General features: G+C 40.6%; 1 pseudogene; it reads left to right on the forward strand.

The window, feature by feature from the left end:
- The first annotated feature begins 260 nt into the window (after nt 1-260).
- LOC124803580 lies at nt 261-378 on the forward strand (annotated as a pseudogene).
- The last annotated feature ends 22,711 nt before the right edge of the window (nt 379-23,089 follow it).

Consider the following 23,089-nt stretch of genomic DNA (forward strand, 5'->3'; position numbering starts at 1 on the left):
ACTTGCTTTGCTCGTTCATGATGATGAGACTGGATTAACCTTATACACCAGCAACATTCCAAGAATCGCAGAATTCATTGGGCCGTCTTTGTCATTCGCTCCTTACTTATACAGGATGTAATGGGTACAAGTGCAGATACTTTCATTGGCGATCGAGAACGCTGCACTGAACAACATTTCATCAATATTTACTTCATTTGCAGACTAATAATTATAGCTATTAGGAATAGTATGTTTTAGGTTGGTTAACAAGTGCAAGTGCCAGCGGCCTTGCCGCAGTGGTAACACCAGTTCCCGTCAGATCACCGAAGTTAAGCGCTGTCGGGCTGGGCTAGCACTGGGATGGGTGACCGTCCAGTCTGCCGAGCGCTGTTGGCAAGTGGGGTGCACCCAGCAATTGTGAGGCAAACTGGGGAGCTACTTGATTTAAAAGTAGCGACTCCGGTCTCATACGGGCGGGAGAGCGGTGTGCTGACCACATACCCCTCCATATCCAAATCCAGTGACGCCTGTGGGCTGAGGATGACACGGTGGTCGGTCGGTACCGTTGGGCCTTCATGGCCTTTTCGGGCGGAGTTTAGTTTAGTTTTAATACGTGCAAGTACATAGGGTAAGAGCAAGCCATTGCTGCTTATTTTCCCTTTGGGCAGCAGATCAGGTGTTGAAGTGCGGGCACATGACGTGAAATGGCTAGCCTATACTGAAAGTTATAGCCCACTTAGTGTTGCAGTTACAACCAAGCAGAAAACATCAGGTAGTAAATCATGTGATGTGCATGTGGAAAAATTGTTCGATGCAGAGAAAAAACAACCAATTCTCTGATCTGTGTACATATTAATCTGCACTTACACCCATTACACCCCATACGTTCGGTAAACCATTTCAATGAATCGAAGTGATAAGGAATGGGTCCCCAGGATGTGTGTACATAATAGAGTTAACGTTACTGAACATATTACTTTTAGTCCTACAAGTGCAACTGTACTTAAAAACTAAGTTTATTTATTTATTTTTTCAGGCTACCAACCTGTAAATAAAAATTTACGTTACTGAGCAAATGATAAAAAAATTTTGTTATTGCATATTCGACTGCTTTTTGAGTCACTGGCAACATAATAGTTAGTCATGTAAGTCATTTTTCTCTTTAGTGTGGTAGATATGGACATAACTAATCTTCTCAAATTGTGATGGATTACTTATGACAAATTTCATTATCAAATTTATGCATTGTAATGGTACAGTTAAAATGCCTAGCTGCCTGAAGAAGTGCCTCTATAACGACTGTTGGTATTGACTACTTATTCCTATTGTCCACTTTTGTGCACTCAGTACTTCCTTTCCATGTTATGAATTACTCCAGGACATTGTACCATAAGATTTTATTTAGGAGAAATTTGCAGCAGCCGATTCATTTGTTTTCAAGGCTATCAATAGTATGAGGAGCCAAAGATTATGAACTTAATTATTTGATAAGCTCAGTAAAATGCTTGTTCCAGTTCAAGTTTTCATCAATACATAAACCCTAAAATTTGGTTCATTGTATCCTCACTCCTGTTAACGTGCTACATCAGTTGTCAGTATGCCTTTATTTGTTATACAGAACTGAAAATAGTGTTTTTTCTCGAAATTAGGGAAGAGCCCATTTTCAGAGAACCGCTCAACAAGTCTTTGACAAACGGCATTAACAGTCTCTTATGTTGCTTTCTTTCCAATAGGATTTATTATAACACTTGTATCATCCACAAAAAAACACCAAATCTGCTTGATGAATGTTACGTGGAAGGTCATTGAAATACATAAGGAATTAAAGTGGATCCAAAATTGAACCTTGTGGGACTTACTTTGTAATTTCTCTCTAATCACTAAAATTTTCTCTTCTTTCAACATTGTTTGAATTATTCAGGAAAGTAGTTTGCATTCTCTTAATTAAGTATGATTCAAACCAGTTGTGTGTAAAGCTATCATTTTCATAAAACTCAAGTTCTTCTAAGAGAGTAACATGATGAAACGCCTTGGAAAGATCACAAAAATACCAACTGGCGGTTTCTATTATTTAAGGCTTGCAATATTTAGGGAGCGTATGTATAAACAGCATTCACAGTCAAGCAAGATCACAAAAATACCAACTGGCGGTTTCTGTTATTTAAGGCTTGCAATATTTAGGGAGCGTATGTATAAACAGCATTCACAGTCAAGCAATCCTTCTGGAATCTAAACTACGACTATCATGGAAATTGTTTCTACTTAAAAATGTGAGACTATTCTTGAACACATCACTTTTTCGAATAGATTGAAAAAAGACATCAGTGATGAAATTGGACGATAATTATTTAAGGCTTTCTTGTCACTTTTGTTATAAAGAGGTTTAATAAGAGCAAATTTCAATCCGTTTGGAATAATTCCGTGTGTCAGCGGTGCATTACCCATATCAGAAAGGACATTACTTATTTCGTTAGAACAACTTTTCAGAATTCTGAACAACAATTCCTTGATGTTAATAGAGTTATGTTTAAACTCATTGTGCCAGTTCACGGTTAATCCTTACTATTAGGGCTGAATTCCGTCAACAGGCTGCACATAGCGAGGTATAAAATGTATTTGAATGAACACGTGAGCATACAACGTTCGGAGTAACTAAGCAATAGGTATTGAACCGACACTGTAAATTCGTTGTTCTGGTCAGATAATAGTTCAAAATGGCTCTGAGCACTATGGGACTCAACTGCTGTGGTCATAAGTCCCCTAGAACTTAGAACTACTTAAACCTAACTAACCTAAAGACAGCACACAACACCCAGCCATCACGAGGCAGAGAAAATCCCTGACCCCGCCGGGAATCGAACCCGGGAACCCGGGCGTGGGAAGCGAGAACGCTACCGAACGACCACGAGATGCGGGCAGATAATAGTTGTAGTTTTAGTGTGATTAATCCTAGGATAACTTCAGCAAGTATAATGGACAAGTCATGTTATTACAGCTTAAAAACAAAGTAGTAATTCGTATACAGGGTGATCCAACTGCCCCTACCGATGTCGTTTTATGCAACCCACAGTGTTATATCTGACATTCTAGATTTTCGTATTCTCTCGCTCGCTACACACGAACTATTAGTCCTACAGAAAAAATGAAAAGAACCTTTTTCTGAGATGCTTTATTTTATACAGGAATACGTTTTCGCTAGAGACCGTAGTTGTCTTCTTATTCGAGAAAAATTTACAGGAGTGACCTTCAAATCTTCCTCCACTCCCACATTCAGCCTCCACTGGTCTGGTTTGCTAGTGCGTTGTTCATGGCACTGCCTACTGTCACTGTACAAAAAAGGTACGTGACTGGTCGAATTATTTCTCACATTTGACCTTTTTTGTCTTCATTGGCTGGTGTTATTACGCCATCGGTTTAGTTGAGCACTTGCACATTGTAAAATTGCGATTTGTGTAAATTTTTCCAAAGAATTTTATGAATTTTAACAGCATAAAATAAACAATTGCATCGTTGTATTCGTCAGGCTTTCTGGCTAGGAAAGTACTGTGCTTGTAATAGTTAAATTTGGATATCCACCGTAATTAGCTCTAGCGTAACGTTTAAGAAAGTCATTTTTCTGTCATTACCCTTATGGACAGGTTTAAATTAGTAATGTTAACGAAGTAGCCGACTATGCTGGTGGCGTAATAGCCCAATCAGTAGAGACCAAACAAAGCCGAATATTGGGAAAAATTGAATAGTTGGAAATTCTTGTACCTTGATAAGAGGGAGTGTCAAGAACAGCCGGCCGCGGTGGTCTAGCGGTTCTGGCGCTGCAGTCCGGAACCGCGGGACTGCTACGGTCGCAGGTTCGAATCCTGCCTCGGGCATGGGTGTGTGTGATGTCCTTAGGTTAGTTAGGTTTAAGTAGTTCTAAGTTCTAGGGGACTTATGACCTAAGATGTTGAGTCCCATAGTGCTCAGAGCCATTTGAACCATTTGAATTTTTTTGTCAAGAACAACAATGCTAGAAATCTTGACTGGTGAGGGATGAGTGTGGGGGTGGAAGTGCGTTTGAAGGTCAGTTTTGTAATTTTTTCTTGAATAACTCGAAAGCTGTGGCCCCCAGTGGAAACGTATCGCACTACAAAATTTAACTAAATCAAATTTCCTACAAAAATGTTCTGTTCATTTTTTTATGTAGGACAATGTTTTCGCGTAGCGAGCGACAGAATGTGAAAATATCGCGTGTGGTTTCTGAAGTCCAGTTATAACTTCTATTGCAGGTTGCATATAACGACATCAGTAGGGGCAGCTGACTCACCCTGAACAAATACGTATTTACATGCCTACAGGAGTAGTTTAACAAGGATAGGACACATAATCGGGTGTGGTCTCACGGTATGGACCATCTCGCCATTTGCCTGAAGTAATTTAGTGTAATTACGGAAAATCTAAATCAGGATGGTTGGATGGAGACTGTAACCTCTATCCTCCCGAACAGAATCACAGTCTGTGGAAAACAGGGCTACCTCATCCAGTTTATTCGTAGGGTACTGTACTGTTCTGCTAAAAAGTTACTTCATACAATGTAACACAAGTGCTACATTGTTCATTCATGTCTCAGTATCGATTACCGCACACAGTACATGCACTATACAAACATTATTTCAAATCACACAATCAGCTGACTGCAGAACCATGGCGACGATTTTGGTTTCCATTTTGTGTACTGTAACTTCCCATTTGTTTGCTTGAAAAACTGAATCAGCTTTGCTCCATTATGAGAGAGATGTTGACAAAGAGCATTAGATGCTAGTTTTCTCCAATGGGTAGCTTCAAAGAAAGTATATCCGAAAAAGAAATAGATAAATTATAAAGCGAAAGCGTGGTATGACGTGACGAAGATGTTTTATTATTATATTTACTTATGTTACGTTTTTCACCAATAACCTACTCATTCACTGTTTCTAACTGTAAGTTACTATTCCGATGTCAAGCACAGATGTTGCTATATATCTGTACAGCAATCGCTGATGACAATTACGACATTCTTTTGTAAATAAGTAAGGCACGACTCGCCTCCCATCCTATGCCATCACTTCTTCTTGATTGGCCTTCTCGCTCGAAGCAGTCTAGCGTGTAAGCATCCTTGCACCAGCATTCAAGGAATTGAACAATATTTGTTATCTATATATTTATCTATATTACACTTTCAAAACACAGTGCTAAACCTTATCAGTAACAATCATCAGATTTACCTTTTTCAGTGTAACTGAAGTTGGAAGGATATCAGTTTGGTGTCCGTCGATTTGCGCCCCAGCCAGCTTGGCGTGCAGATTTGCACATCTCAGAAAAGTCGAACCTTTACAGCCTAAATTTACTTCACGAAGTCCGACCTAACCTGTTCCACATAATGCAAAATTATTTGCTGCATCACGTTGAATGCAAATAAGTCCACAGTCACCAAACTTATCTGCTTGCCAACCATGGTTCGGCAACTGGTTAGCAGCGCATCTGGTAAACGAATAGATAAAACGTACCATTCACAATAGAAATTGAAATGTATCAGCATTACTAGATCTAACTCTGATTTGCGTACTTTATTCTTGCGAATTTTTTTAAAGGTCTTTACAATGAGCCGTATTTCTATATTTAGCTATTACTCTTATGATTCTTTATTGCATTTGCTACCCAGAACAGCCACTTCATACTGGTGACAGAACCCTAAGGACACAACATGCTCACAAAATTCTGTTTCATTACTTGATTGAGAAATACATCCATGGTAGAGACAGTGAGCATTCAGGTTTGGCACAACTTTGAGATTTATAATAATATAATATTATACAATAATTCTTTATTAAGCATTAAGCGTTTCAAAATTTCATCGTCAGGCTGAAGCTGTGGAATATAGTGTACAAGAAAATTAACTATACTAAATATTTATATAATAACATAAGATTGAATCTTAGTATTCCATATACAGAATTTTCAATTAGTATCTTACATATATTTAAGTCAGATTTCTGTAAAAAGGTCACAAAGCGAGCACATAGACTGAATGTAATACAGAACTCATCTCAGATAGGCATATTTAACAGTTCCGTTGGACATTCCAAGACAACCAGTACCAAACTGACTGTGGCGATTAAGCTGTCAAAGAATTATACGAATGTCGGTAGGTGGCGCTAATATTAATCGTAGAAATGAAGCCAAGAGTAACTACATAAACAGCTATAAATTCTGACAACCTACATGTCACACATTATGAATAACTTGACAAAGATACATTTATTCTACTTTTATGGAGGAGAAACTCGTTTATTGACAGCGTGAAATGTGCGTCGTTAGGTAGCATCGTGAACAACGTTACAAACATAGTAGTTAGTCAATAAACAAAACAGAAGATAAATTTGCACCCAGTAACTGATGCGATACAATATAAAGATAAAATCAATATAGATCAGAAATAAAATATAAGTCGTGAAAGAACAAGTTTACAACCATCACTAAATAAAATGTTACATATGTATCACCAAATGTAACCATATTACAATAGACGAACATATAAGAAATGACATACAACAGAATCATTTAAGTCAGCCTAGATGAGTGGCAACGATTTAGAATAAAGGGAACTATTTTTAAAATAAAACTGATTTTTCTAATTTTTTGAAAACTTAATGGTATAGTATTAGAGCGTTTACCAATCCAGCTGTTTACAACCATCACAAAATGAAATGCCAAAAGAGTATGGCCAACTATAATCATATTACAATACTAAACAAATAATGGATGATATACATTATAACCATTTAGGTAAGTGTAGACGAACAGCAAAAACTTTATATTAAAAAGCGCAAATATATAATAACAGAATAAAATAAAAATCAAAATATAGAAAAAGGGAAGAAAAAGAAAGATAAAAAATTGTAATATAAGCTTCTATTTTATTTCAGATTTTACCACTTATCCAGTCTTAGCTAAATGGTTATATTACATGTCACACACTATTTGTTTGTTTATTGTACTATGATTACAGTTGGTCATAATCCAGCTGGGCACTTACACGATGTAATACTATACCACTAAGTTTTTTAAAAAAGTTAAAAAAACCTTTCATTGTAAAAATTGTACCTTTCATTTGAAGTTGTTGCCGCTAGTCTAGGCTCATCTAAATGACTCTATTGTATGTCATTTATTACATGTTCGTCTATTGCAATAGGACTACATTTTGGGACGTTTATGTAACATTTTGTTTAGTGATGGTTGTAAACATATTCTTTCGCTAATTATAGTTCACTTCTGGTCGCATCGGTTTTACCTTTATATTGTACCACATCAGTGATTCGTTGCAAATTTGTCTACTGTTTTGATTACTGACTAACCGCTATCTCTGTAACGTTGTTGAGGATGCTACCTAATGACGCACATTTCACGCTGTTAATACGTGGGTTTCTCCTCCATAAAAGTAGAATAAACGTACCTTTGTCAAGATATTTACGGTATTCTGACATGAAGTTAGCCGCAGTGCATAGTTGTTTGAATAGTACTCTTTGACTTCATTTTTATGATTGCTATTAGCGCCACCTACCGTCCATCGTTTACTTCCTCGACAGCTTAATAGCAACAGTCACTTTGGCACTGGTAGTCTTGGAAAAGCCGACGGAACTGTTAAATATGCTTATATGAGATGAGTTCTGTATTATATTCAGCCTACGTGCTCACTTTCTTGACCTTTTTAGTGAAGTCAGACTTAGATATAAGTGCGATATTAACTGAAATTTCTGTATACTAGGATTCATACCTATGTTATTATGTAAATATGTAGTATAGTCAATTTTCTTGTACAGTATAATCCACAGCTTCAGTCTGTTGATGAAATATTGAAATGCGTACAGCTTAATAAAGAATTTGCGATCAAGACGTTTCTGTATTTCAAAGTTGTGCTAAATATTATGTTTGCAAGTATCTCTGTGTGTTCAAATCACTTCAACAGAGAACGAATCATGTTAGCGGTTGTATGCGGATTCCCTAACCAATGTATGACAATGAAATTTTACCACCTACCGTGTAGATTGCGCTGCCAATTGTACAGACCACAGGGCACCGCTTTAAATGTGGAAAGGGAGTTTCGGTTTTGCAACCTGACAAGCAGCTCAGTAAAATCATCTGAGCCCCTGACAAGCGGGCCGTAGCAGGAAACCCAGGTACCGCAGTGTTATCTGGAAACCTGCAGACAGCACATCACAGTGTCGCGTAGTTACGATAAATTCGCTAATCTTTTCTGTGCCTTCTTCGTCATTAAGTGAGGATCTCATATAACACATCCGACATACACAGTACCCAACTTAATGAGCGTGTCCAGATTGCTTTCATGTATATGACAAGTAATTCCCCGTATCGCAACGAGGAATGGACGTTCTTTCATAAACCAGGCCACCTCATTAGAACATGCCGTAACCGGATAAAGCGGTGTATAACCGGCTCTGCCAACGTTGCTCCACAAGTGCACCCGCAACTAAGTGGACCCCTCAAGCTGGTCAGTCCCAATAATGGAAACTGCAGATAGCTCACGTCTCGCTCCCGTACGAAGTGGACTCGGGAGTACTCAGTATCACAGTTACTGGCAAACTAGGCTTATGCATTTGCTTCTTCAACAGATTTCTGACAAGGAGATCGCAGGAACTTCCCACACCGATTTTATTCATATTGACAGGATGTGTAGGGCAAGACTAGGACTTCAACATATGTAAAATGCAAGACACAACTCTCAAGCGTTTGAAAATCGACTTTGATGGTTTTAGGCATACTTACATGCTTTTTACTATTGCTAGTAATCAGTGAGTTCACAACCTAGTGATAACGCGCTTATTACAAAATAGTGAGGTCTCCTGATCGAATCTCGCTGCTGGCACCTTTTTTCTCATTCCTGTGTAACCCAAACAAGCCCGCCCGGTTAGCCGCGCTGTCTAACGCGCTGCTTCCCGAGCGGGAAGGCGTGCCGGTCACCGTGAAACATCCCATTAGAAAAATTTTATAAATGACAGTGCTGGAAAACCTCTTACGTTATTTGATTTTCAAACAGCTGAGCAGACCTGAACGCACTCAGTCATTTCTCTCTTTACTTATTCTGATCAACACTAAACTGACACAATATTTTTAGCGCAACGCAATCTGACTTTCAATAATCCCTACAAAAGAATGGCCCTGACTAACAATAACCTATACCTTTCATGAATCACTTACCTCACAAAAATCTTCGTTACTCAAGCTACTGCAATACAGCGAGCGCCAATACTGGCAGCTAAATAAAAGATTCTAACTACTGAAGGCTCTAACTACTGATCGGCATAGTTAGAGAACAAACAATGTATTTACTTTAATAATGTTCAAAAGTCATCATATATATATATATATATATATATATATATATATATATATATATATATATCAGTTCATGATATCCAGTATCACAAATTTACTCTTTCTGACGAACACACGTCCACATCGTCCGCTCTCAAAATTCTGCCATCTCTCTCCCCACATCCACTACTGCTGGTGGCTCACCTCCAACTGCGCAACGCTGCGCGCCAGTGTTGCCAACTCTAAAAAACCCGAGTCGCTAGATTCAATATCAAAAGTCGCTAGAAAGTCGCTAAAACTGATTTTACTAGGGGTGTACTGAAAATTTCGTGCTGTGAATGGTGCAATAAGCCAGTTGGGGGGGGGGGGGGGAATAAAATGTTAATAAAAACTCTCATACGTAATTGCTATATTGTCTTAATTATATGACGCATCGCTTGCAACAACATATATATAAAATACGCTAACGTTTAATTAAACTAGTTATCATAACTGACGCAACACATAAATTGTTGTTTCAATCACAGTAGTCAAATATACTAGAAATATACAACTATATTTGTAACAAAAGAAAGCAAGAAAACAAATTAAGTTACAAAATATATACATACCGGTATTCAGCTATTCATCGTCGTCACTCAGAAGATCGAATAACTCTTCTGTTTCATGCTCTGACAGAACTGTAGTTGATGTAGAGGGTTGAACTTCGCTCTACAGATGATGCAGTTCGACTGGTTTTGTCGCAAAAGGGTAACTTTTGTTCGTTCCAGCAAGCTCCAATACGTCTGACGGTATGTCCAAAGATGCACAATCTTTATTTTGTTTCTTCAGCTGGTCTCTCAATATGATCAAAGCATTAATTGTCTTTAACGATAATCTGTTACGTTGTTTAGTTTTTATGTTCATAGAACTGAATATTCTTTCCATTTCTGCATTTTAATGCAGTAGGCATAGAACAGTCATTGCTAGCTGTGAAATCAAAGAAAAAGGATTCACCCCTGCGGTATTTTCATACTGCAAAACCTCACTCCAAAATAAAACAGTGTTAGTAGTGTTATTCCACCTAATGAAGTTGATATTATGCCATTCTTGCAACATACAGTCTATGAAATCGCTACTAAAACTCAGTTCTTTGGCTACATCCGCTACAGCATTATTTTTATTCACTTTTGGTGTTTCTTCAACACTCAGCATTGACGTTTTTTTCAGGGTCGTAACTTTACTTGGCAGTCTTTGTTGAATTTCTTTGATGAGTTTCAGGCTAAAGTGAATGCATCTCTTCTTCAAATAAACTTTATTTTCTTCAGACAAACTTGACTCAGACAATTTCTATAGTTAAAATCTTAGTTTTGTTAATGAAAATACTGGCCCAAAATAGTTTTGAGTCGTCAGTACTCCAAAAGTCGCCAGATAAGTCGCTAAATAATTTTTGTCGCTAAAAAGTATTTTTTGTCGCTAAGACGAAGGCAAAAGTCGCCATTTCTAGCGACAAAGTCGCTAAATTGGCAACACTGCTGCGCGCTGTTAACAGCCAACTGCCCAACACTACAATAGAAAATATTCCAACAATGCAAACCAACCACAGACTGCACACAGCACAGTCAGTGATTTTCATACAGAGCGCTACGCGGATTAGTGCCCAAGTCCGGTGTGTCGGCCAGCCTGTGGATGGTTTTTAAGGCGGTTTTGCATCTGCCTCGTCGAATGCAGGCTGGTTTCCCCTTATTCCGCCTCAGTTACACTATGTTGGCGACTGCTGCGCAAACACTGTCTCCACGAACGCGTACACCATAACTACTCTACCACGCAAACATTTGGGGTTACACTTGTCTCGTACGAGAAGTTTGCGGGGTGGGGGTTCCACTGGGGCACGAACCGCGCCATAACCCTGGGTTCGGTGTGGGGCGACGGTGGAGTGAGTGGAATGCTGCAGCCTGTTGTGGGGTTGTCAACCACTGAGGGCTAAGGCGGCGACGAAGCCTTCCGTCGTTTCTAGGTCCCAGTTCAATACACAATACACACAATCTAAACAACAGATTTATTGGCTCTGAGCACTATGGGACTTAACATCTGTGGTCATCAGTCCCCTAGAACTTGGAACTACTTAAACCTAACTAACCTAAGGACATCACACACATCCAGGCCCGAGGCAGGATTCGAACCTGCGACCGTAGCGGTCAAGCGGTTCCAGACTGAAGCGCCTAGAACCGCACGGCCACATCGGCTGGCCAACAGATTTATTAAGACTATGGAAATGATCCGTATCTAATGAATTATTTATTATTTTCATGATATGTACCCTGAAAAAAATCATTAATTTTTTCGTAATGAGACTGTAAATTAAAAAAAAAACCACCCGAGAACTTCCAATCAAATCAGTATAGATATTTCTTTTGTATTATTCCATCTACATTTGTGACAAGTACAGATGTAGTCTATGAAGCACTGCACGGTTCAGGAAGACACTCATCGTAGAAATATAGAAAATAATAATTATTCCGGCCTGCAGCACATGCAATAACCGCCGAATTTTCATGTATATGGTTCTTTCTGTGTTTATATTGCAAAACAAACTTGGTTTACATTCATAAACGGTTTTCGGACAAAACTCAATTTCGTATCGCATATAGAAGTATATCACCGAATGTTGGTACACATAGCTGACGGTGTATGAATTTTTATCCGATCTTCTATAGTATTTCTCCAGTTTGTTCGACGATGTACACCAATTTTGTAGTCACTTTATAAGCCTTTTTATATGCCTGTAAAAATAAATGTAGCAAGGTTGCATGAGGAGAGCATATTTTGGAAGACGTACTTTAACACTGCACTTTTACATACAAATTCCATCCTGAAAACCTGGCGAGGGAATTAAAAAAAAAAAAAAAAAGAAAAATCAGTACCGACATCGAGAGTCGATCTCGAGACCTCGCGCTTATGAAACTATGCGCATACTTGCGCAGCTGCGGACGCCTTAAATATTAGCAGCAATACAAAGTACATAAGCATACCCACAATCTTCAAATTTGATTTTTCTCTAAAACGGTTGAGAGTTACGTCTTCCTTTGTACATACCCTGAAGTTCTAGTCGTGTCTTTCACACGTTCAATACGAATCAAAACGGTCCCCTCGTAAGCAATACAGTAATGGCGGAGGAAACATCCAAACTAAAGGTCAAAAAACGTTGGTAATTCTCTCTGTGACAGTGTTCTGCATACTACCATTCCTTATTGTAGCTTAGCGCCCTGAGGGTCAAATAACGTTTTCGGAGTTCATGCTTTCAACATTTTTCAATTTTTATGTCATGAAAGCGTACGTCTAGCGTCATACATCGAAATTGAAGCTACATTTTCACCACGATTGTGCTAAGCAAGTGACTTTGAAGTCCATAGTACAGTGCAGCCACAGATAATGCAAAAAGGTTTCTGAGTTTGCTCCAGTCCATATACCTTGCATGGTCCTTCGAACTGTGCCAGTTAATGTCTGAACCGGAATCATAGCAGTAGCCTTTAGCCTTCGGACAACTCAGTAGTCACTGAAAATCAAAATGGGGACTTACATCTGTGGAGCGTCGTTATAGCCGCCATTAGTTGCACAATTGGTTTTTGATTCATCTCCCATTCAACTTTCAGGCGAGCTGCTTGCTAAATTAAAACTGGGGTTTTGGTCTGCTTGCAGCCAGTTGTAGACGACAAATTCACCAAGCTCACAGTACGAAACACCCAATTTGGGTCTTCTGGTATCAGCACTTACAATCTGAAGTGACCGCTGCGCCAGCAGAATATTATGACACGTGCGCATTGTTTATAGAAAATTATTCTATTTTTACAATCTTGACTGAAATGCATAGTCGGAAATTCTGAAGATAGCAGGGACAGAATATGGGGAGCAACAGTTTACCTGCAACTCGTGCAGAAGCTAAACTGCATTTATAAACTTGAAAAAAACTTGAAAGAGGAACAGTGGTTGATAAGGGCGTGAAACAGTTTTATTTTACACTGAAGCTCCAAAGGAACTGGTATAGGCATGCGTATTCAAATACAGAGATATGTAAACAGGCAGAATACAGCGCTGCGGTCGCCAACGCCTATATAAGGTAACCAGTGCCTGTTGCAGTTGTTAGATCGGTTACTGCTACTACAGTGACAGGTTATCAAGATTTAAGTGACACTGAACGTGGTGTTACAGTCGGCGTGTGAGCGATGAGACACAGCATCAAAAACGGTTCAAATGGCTCTGAGCACTACGGGACTTTATACATCTATGGTCATCAGTCCCCTAGAACTTAGAACTACTTAAACCTAACTAACCTAAGGACATCACACAACACCCACTCATCACGAAGCAGAGACAATCCCTGACCCCGCCGGGAATCGAACCCGGGAACCCGGGAGTGGGAAGCGAGAACGCTACCGCACGACCACGAGCTGCGGACAGACACAGCATCTCCGAGGTAGCGATGAAGTGGGGATTTTCCCGTACGAACACTTCTTGAGTGTACCGAGAATATCAGGAATCCGGTAAAACATCAAATCTCCGACATCGCTGCGGCCGGAAAAGAGTTCCTGCAAGAACGGGAGCAACGACGGCTGAAGAGAATCGTTCAACGTGACAGAAGTGCGACCCTTACGCAAATTGCTGGGCCATCAAGTGTCAGCGTGCGAACCATTCAACGGAAATCCATCGCTGGGCTTTCGGAGCCGAAGGCCCACTCGTGTACCCTTGATGACTGCACGACACAAAGCTTTACGCCCCGCCTGGGCCCGTCAACACCGACATTGGGCTGTTGATAACTGGGAACATGTTGCCTGGTCGGGAGAGTCTCGTTTTGAACTGTATCGAGCGGATGGACGTGTACGGGTATGGGGACATCCTAATGAATCCATGGACCCCGCATGTCAGCAGGGGACCGTTCAAGCTGGTGGAGGCTCTTTAACGGTGTTATGCGCGTGCAGTTGGAGTGAGTGAGACCTGATACGTCTAGATACGTCTCTGACAGCTGACACGTACGTAAGCATCCTGTCTGATCACCTGCATCCATTCATGCCCATTGTGCATTCCGACGGACTTGGGCAATTCCAGCAGAACAATGCGACACGCCATACGTTCAGCATTGCTACAGAGTGGCTCCAGGAACACTCTTCCGCTGGGCACCAAACTCCCCAGACATGGACATTATTGAGCATATCTGGGATGTCTTGCAATGTGCTGTTCAGAAGAGATCTCCACCCCCACCTAATCTTACGAATTTATGGGAGTGATCTTTATATTAGTGTTGAAACAAGATTAAACAATTTTGAGAAATTCTGTTACGTGGTTCCCTGTTGTTTAAGATAATAGTAATAGTAATAATAATTAATGGGGGAGATCTCAGAACTCTTCGACATTCAAACAGGTGAGAGTCAACGTTCTATTCTGTTCGATGTAGTTCTAGACAACGTCACCTCTACATACCACATTTTGCATTTGCGGACGACCTGGCGATACTAACAGAGGATGAGCAGACTACAGTCAAACAGTTGGAAATACTCAAAGAATGTGCAGAAAAAGTAGGTTTACAAATTTCATTTGAGAAAACTGAATTCAAAAACAGAAACTGAAAGCTTGAAAACAAAATATGGTAAAATTAACAGGGTCCCATACTTTGAATACGTCGGAGAATTCATTCAGTCGACAGGTATTGAAAAAATCTCACAGCAACATCTCCTCCGAAAAATTAAAAAAGGATTAGGGCTAACGCAAAACCTCTAAAACAAAAAACCAATGTCAAGAGGGGCAAAAATTCGACACTACAATACTGTCATAAAACCAACAGTCCACTGCGCAAGTGAAACACTAACCCTTAACAGAAAACAACAACTTGAAGAGATCAAAAAAGAAGAGAGAAAGATCATTAGGAAAATTCTAGGAGGAAGACATACCCAAGACTGTTATAGGCTACAATCAATTAAAACAACAGAAAGGTTTTCACACATCGAAACTGATATTAAGAAGAGGCGAATGAAATTCTTTGGCCATCTCAGCCGACTACCAGAAAATCGATTGACGAGGAAAATAATAGATTATGTAACCTCACTTAAGAATTCCACACCTTGGCTAGGTGAAATTCGGGAGGACCTAAATAACGCAAACATAAGACCAGCCGACATCCTAGACACACCTTCAGACTCAAAGTAGATAAATAGGAAGTTGTATCAGATGCAACCAAAAGAAAAACAGTACATACCAAAGTGGTCGGATGAAAGTAAACAAGCCTTTTCGGAAAGAATGAAAGTCTATTGGAAGAACAAGAAGAACTCAAAGAAAAATTGATCGAGTTATTTGCTTAACGTCTTCCGTTTCTGGGGAGAGTTCGCCAGTACTAATAATTTCGTGTGGCTCAATGGCCTACTGCAGGTTATTCTACTGTACACCACTTCGCCGACATGCGTGTTCCTAGCTTCCTCCAGTTATCCAGCTGGGAAAAGGGGACCTGAGTTTAAAGTGAGATCCGAAACACGTGTCGTTTTACAGACTCCTCACATTGTTGAGAGGTGAAAGATAGGTTAAAACTCAGACTGAAAAATCCATGCTCCCAGCAGGATTCGATCCCTCGACCTCTCGGTTACCCGACATGTGCTGTACTAACACTACAGCTTCGATATTCAGATGGAGAAAATAGCGCTGAAAATACTCTTTTGGTAAAGACTTCCCCACTTACATTTTTGAAGGCATTTATGATTACACTTTTTAGGACCATAAAAAGCTACGCATATTATATGCTTAAGATGACCCAAATAAGGATTGTGCGTCCAGCAGTACATGAGACTCGGAAAGGGGATGTTCCAATCGAAGAAAGGAAGATACGGCGTTAACCAGTCATGGATGACCTTATATTAAGTCTCGTCAAGGACTGTGTTGTTTTGGAGTTAGCCTATGTTTCGCCGCTACATAGCTACCGCAAACGAATTGGGTGTTTCCTAGTGATTTATGTATCAGTACTTGTAATAACAAGCGCACACATCAGGAGGTGCCTATTCATTCGGCCAGTGTCAAAACTTTCGTCTTATTTGCTAAGTGCAGTTACTCCAAAGGAGTTTAAGAAACATTGCTCACGATGGATAGCTTAGTAGCTAATTCACTGGACAAATTATTGGCGTCTCTCACGATGACCTCGATGGGCAATCTGTGCCCTTCGTAACTCAAAGAAGAAAAAGGAAGACTATGATTTAACGTCTAACATCGAGGTCATTAGAGATGCAGCGCAAGGTCTGACTATTTCAATGACGGGGACAGAAATTGGCCGTGCACATTCGAAGGGGCCATACTTGCATTTGCCTCGAGCGTTTTAGAAAAAACACGAAAAGCCTAAATCTGAATGGCCGGACGCGAATTTTGACCATCGTCCTCCCGAATGCGAGTCCAGATTGCTAACCACTGCGCCACTTCCCCCTCGGTTTCGCATCTGGATCATCTTGTATTTTCCGCTGTGTTTCCCTATAAGCTCTAAATGCACAGAATCCTAGGCATGCCTGTGTATCTTCTGAAGACTGCTGAATTGAAATGAGTCGTGCTTCGGTAGCTCAGATGGTTGAGTACTTGCCCGCGAAAGGCAAAGGTCCCGAGTTCGAGTCTCGGTCGGGCACACAGTTTTAATCTGCCAGGAAGTTTCATATCAGCGCACACTCCGCTGCAGAGTGAAAATCTCAGTCTGGAAACTGCTGAATTGTTGCCGTCGGATACACAGCTGCTTGAGAACCGCAGATCACACACTGGGGATGCTGCAGAACCACACCCCACTAAGGCTTTACGTCACTACAAACGCCCACTAATCATTTCATGGCTGCCCACTCAGTCCTCCGGTACGAAGCAAACTATTAAATCGCCTGAGAACTCGTGTCCCTCCATACCTTGATAAGTTACTCTGCGCTCACAAAGATGTTCGTGGTCATTAGCTCCTGTCGGTCCACACACGTTCATTTTTCCTAATTTGTTGTTTTCTTCTGGCAATGCTTTCGTCTCTAGTTTCACTAATGTCTGTTTTTACTGTGACATACACACTGAGGTGACAAAAGTCGTGAGATAGCGACATGCACATATACAGATGGCGCTAATATTGCGGACACAAGGTATAAAACGGCAGTGCATTTGCGGAGCTGTCAATTGTATTCAGGTGATTTATGTGAAAAGATTTCCGACGTGATTACGGCTGCACGACGGAAATAAAATTTTGAACGTGAAATGGTAGTTGGAGTAGACTCGTGGGACGTTCCACTTCGGAAATTGTTAGGGAATTCAATATTCTGAGATCCACAATGTCATGAGTGTGCCAGAATACCAAATTTCAGACATTACCTCTCCAAATTTCAGACATTACTTCTCGCCACGGACAACGCAGCGACCAACGGCCTTCACCCAACCGACCGAAAGCAGCATCACTTGTGTAGAGTTGTCAGTGCTAACAGACCTGCAACACGGAGTGAAATAGGCGTATAAATCAATTTGGGACGTACAACTAACGTGTCCGCTAGGATAGTGCGGCGAAATTTGGCAATAATGGGCTATGGCAGCAGACGACCGACGCGGGTGAATTTCCTGTCACCACGACATCGTGTGCACCGCCTTTCCTAGGCTCGATTGGACCCTAGGCAACTGGAAAACGGTGGCCTGGTCACACGAGTGCCGGTTTCAGTTGGTAAGACTTGATGGTAGGGATCAAGTGTGGCGCATACCCCACGAAGCCACTGACCCAATTTGTCAACAACACACTGTTTAAGCTGACGGTGGCTCCATGATGGTGATGGCTGCGCTTACATGCAATGGACTGTGTTCTCTGGTCCAACTGAACCGATCATTGACAGGAAATGGTTATGTTCGGATACTTGGAGATTATATTCGGCCATTCATAGAACTCATGTTCCCAAACAACGATGGAATTTTTGAGGACAGTGTGGCATGTCACGATGGGTTTGAGGAACATTCTGGACAATTCGATCTAATGATTTGGCCGCCCATATCACCCGACATGAATCCCATCGAGCATTTATGGGACATAATCGAGAGGTCAGCTCGTGCACACAATCCTGCACCAGCAATACTTTCGCAATTATGGACGGCTATAGAGGCAGAAAGGCTCAATTTCTGCAGGGGAGTACCAACGGCTTATTGAGTACACGCCACGTCGAGTTGCTGTACTATGCTGGACAGGAGGAAGTCCGACACGATGTTAGGAGGCATACCACGACTTTCATCACCTCAGTATATATAGCCGTCTACCAAATGCCATTGACACCACCAAAGTAATTAATATATAACACTGCAGTCACCGTAGAGAAATGGAAAAGAAGGAGAAGAAAGAATTGTAAGTACATCATCTTTCCTTTTGAAGTGCATTAGCTTATTTACAATAAACTTCCTGGGGGAATAAATATGCTATGAAACAGTAGTTTAAATGCCTAACTAAACGCGTCCACACGACGATCGTGGGTGAGTTCAATATATTGTTCCTAAGCATATATCCGACGAACAACGATCCTGTATTTCAGTGCGGATGCACACTATGCTCGATCTCTTACGGGAATCAGTAGCTGCAAGTAAGGGGTTCATGGGTAGGTGTCGCTATGTCAGTAATGAGTAACAGGCTGGCAATTCGTGACGCAAAAGGAGCGTGCTCGGATTTCCGAGTGGTTAAGGCGACCGCTCACGTAAAGCAAGAAATCCGTCATTTTTATCTGTTTTCTGTCTTTCACTCAGTTGCTCTAAATTTGCACTGGACCAGGATTTGTAAACGGCTTCTTATGGAGGTATGTACTGTCTATGCAACTAAATGAAGGCAGCTTGTTTGTTGCCATACGCGTTTCGCTTCATTTATTTGGGAAGCATCATCAGTGGCCTGAAATACATGTTTCTTTATATATACACAATAAACGTGTTATGTGATAGATACAATATGCTGGTGTATTACATTTTGGCGTGTTTTTTTCTTGCTTTTTAGGTTAGAAGCAGCTTTTGTAGCACATATTCCGTATTGTAAATGTATCGTTCGGTGCTACTTAAAATTTCCAGTGGTGCTAACACATGTATCTGTTCCTGGAGATGTATTTGTTGGTCTTCATACTCCAGCTGGCCGATTCCTGGCGTTGTTTATACACATTTGTCACATCACATGTTTCACTTTCACTTCCATTTGGCATCAACATATGTGTGCTTTCGGTGTGTAGTGTTGCCAACTGTTGTTGTGTGTTTGTCTGTCTTCTGTTTGTGTTGCATTTGATGTTTTTCATTTGATTTGTGTGTATGTATGTGTGTGTTTGTTTTTGTGTATTCTGCTGTTTATGTATATATATATAATACATTTGCACACACACACACACACACACACACACACACACACACACACACAAACAAACTCATATTTATGAAAAATAAATAAATACATTTGCACACAGAAAATAACACACACACACACACACACACACACACACACACACACACAAATGAAAAACCTCAAACACAATACAAACAAAAGACAGACAAACACTCAACAGTTGACAACACTACACACCGAAAACACACATGTTGATCACCAAATACAAGTGAAAGTGAAATGTGCGATGTGCCAACTGTGTATAAACAATGCCAGGAATCGGCCAGCTGGAGTATGAAGAACAACAGATACATCTCCAGGAACACATACATGTGTTAACAGCACTGGAAATCGTAAGTAACACCGAACGAGACATTCACAACAAGGAACATGTGCTACAAAGTTGCTTCTAACCTAAAAGGCAAAAGGAAAACACGACAAAATGTAATATATCAGCATATTATATCTATCACATAATACGTTTAGTATGTATAAAAAGAAACATGTATTTCAGGCTTCTGATGATGCATCCCATATAAATGAAGCGAGACGCGTATGGCAACAAACAAATTGCCTTCATTTAGTTGCATAGACGGTACATACCTCCATAAGAAGCCGTTTTCGAATCCTGGTCCAGCGCAAAATTTTCACCCGTTGCCACAGATGCATTTCACTGCCCATATTCGGCTAACGTCAGAAAAACTTTGAACGTTCTTTGTACCTATAATAAAGCATTTTTATGTCTTTTTCGTGAATATTTTAAGTCGTGCAATCGTGTATGTCTGTTTTATTGGATCCCGCGAAATTGAGAGTTTAACTGCCATAACAATGTGAAAATATGATAATATTATAACAGTTATAATATTACTAATACCGTTATACCAGTTATTAAGAAACGGAGTAATAGGGGAAAAAATAGAGACGCAATTAATAACCCCCAAAGGCAATCCAATACAGAGGAAAATGGAGAAACATTTACCTATGCCGTCATACAGACATTCTAAAGTAGCAATGGATAAGAGATGGGGCAAGGGAAGTGTGAAAAGGCCAAGAAAGAGGTGGTGAGAAAGGAACAGGCCGTCGGCTTAATCCTGGAATGGGAGAAGAAGAAGAAGGAGAATAAGACGAGCAGGAGGAAAAAGGTTATTTGAAAAAAGGCTTACGTTTCCAAATTTTGAATGGAGGTGGTTTAGAAGGCAAAACCTTTGTTAACACGAACTCTCAGAAAGAAAAATCTCAAAATCCAAAGTAAAACTTAAGGAAAAATTTTCGGTATGCTTCGAAATCAAAATTAGAGTAAGGGAAGAAGATGGACTGTCTCAGTTACTCTTCCATTGCGTGGCTGAGGGAGGAAGACAAAGCTGTCCTTAAAAATAGGGCACCCAGTGACGTTACACAGAAACAGCAGATGATCTTTCAGTCTTAACTCGTAATGTTGTGACAACCCAGACAGAGACTGAACTCTTAAAAAATGGCAGAAAGCTATATTTGAAGATTTCATGCGGAAAGGCAACATAAGCTCACTGATAAAAAAATTAGTCACCCCAGTGTGCACTTACAGATGGATGATTTAGTCTTTACAGATTACACAGCAATCGATTCACGTGCCCAACCACACCGAATGCTTCTGCGTGAGGATAAGGCAGTATCACTAGGTGAGACATGTATGTTTCAAGCGGACATTGCACGTAAACAGTGTATGGTGGCAGAATAAATGAAGGTCAGATTCGCACCTTACATGAGATCTTTATACATTGCAACGGGAAGGCGAATATGACACCTGACTTAATTCGGCGGAAATGAGCAAATTTGCCTAGCAGTATGTAATGCAAAAAGGGATGACACTCAATCGATGATAATTAACACACCGTTCCTATAATGCATGTTTGAATGGAAGGTGAAACAAGCAGCAGTTTGGAATTCAGAGGGACGAGGGCAGAAGCAAAGGCTGCGCTACAGGGGGTACAATGAAACCACTTAAAGGGGTGTTCCAGGCGGAAAGTCAATGACCGACCAGGTGACTCAGAAGGGGAGAGCGAGTATAACGACCTATTTAAGCGTCTGGAATGGGCACAAAACGCCCGATTGGCGGAAACGCGCTAGGAAGGAGAAGAGAGCTAAAGTTTTGACGCAGCTTAATGGTAGGGACCTTGCGATTGATAGAGAGAGTTTCCACAAAATAAGAGGAACGCTCCTATTAGTCGACAAAAAGCTGTGACGTGAAGAATGAAAGAACCCAGGTGGGGAGACAGTTCGGCTATGAGTAAGACAAGACGGAAATTTTCGAGGACTCTTCTCTGAACTGGCATCAAGTGCAGAACGGCGTGCATAACGTTCTGTACGACGCAGAGGAGTAATTTGTGTGAACACTGCGTTCACAGCGGCTGATATCCAGCTAGAAATTAGCTGTAGCGTCGTTTAGCTCGAACTGTGGAGAAACGAACCAGCCAATTAGTTAATTGTTCTTGCGAGAACTGAGAGGGCATTATAATATGCACGCTGCTCCAACCATGTGTGAGTATATCGCCACATTCTAGGACGGATGAGTACATGTTCTCTCGCATAACGAGAAACATAGGGAAAGTTTCTGCTGGAAAATTCAGCAAAGGTGTAATTAGTTTTACAGGAATTTCAGCGGAAGAGAGCGGCCTAGCAGACGACAGCTCATCGTAGCTTAAGGTAAATACAGCGTGCAGAGGCGTTAAATTGTTGGTTCACCAGCTTGCGTCCACTGTAAACTCGAGCGACCTTGGGAAATCTTGCTCAATTTGTCACTTAACTAACCATCCACTGTAGACGTGGTTGTCACCCTAAAAATAGTACCGAACTTCGAACCGGAATCGGACGATTTTCGTAGTACTGACCAACATCATAACGTTAAGTGTAGGAACAATTTTGTAAAGAAACTTCTAGTTAAACTTTAATACGATTGTCGTGTTTAGGATAATTTAACGTTCTGAGAGATAATATTTAATACTGTTGTGTTTAGAATTATTTCACTTTTTGATGTTGACAAGATGCGTTATCCTGACAACTGTTTTTTTGTTGTCACATTGAAAACTGTGTAAAAGCGTGTATTTTTGTGCTAATATTGCGACATTAAACATGTCATTTCAACTCACACAGTTGTCTTCAGTCCTAGAATAAGTAAACCTCAAAAGATTGGACCATACAACAGGGGTAGACGCGCCAGTGTAACAAAAAGAGGCAATCGTGTTTGTCCTGCTGATGGCCATACGGTGTGTGAAATTGCTGGGTTTGCTGGTGTTTCGCGGCGCACTGTTCAACTTGCCTACAAGCAGTGATGTAAGACACGTGGCCACGAAACGCAACATCAGAACTGTGGTCGGAAAAACTTCGTGACTAATAGGAACCGGAGGCGCGTTTCCTGGCTTGTGAATCAAAATCGCTTCC

Source organism: Schistocerca piceifrons, chromosome 6 (genome assembly GCF_021461385.2).
Source record: "Schistocerca piceifrons isolate TAMUIC-IGC-003096 chromosome 6, iqSchPice1.1, whole genome shotgun sequence".
Classification (NCBI taxonomy): Eukaryota; Metazoa; Arthropoda; class Insecta; order Orthoptera; family Acrididae; genus Schistocerca; species Schistocerca piceifrons.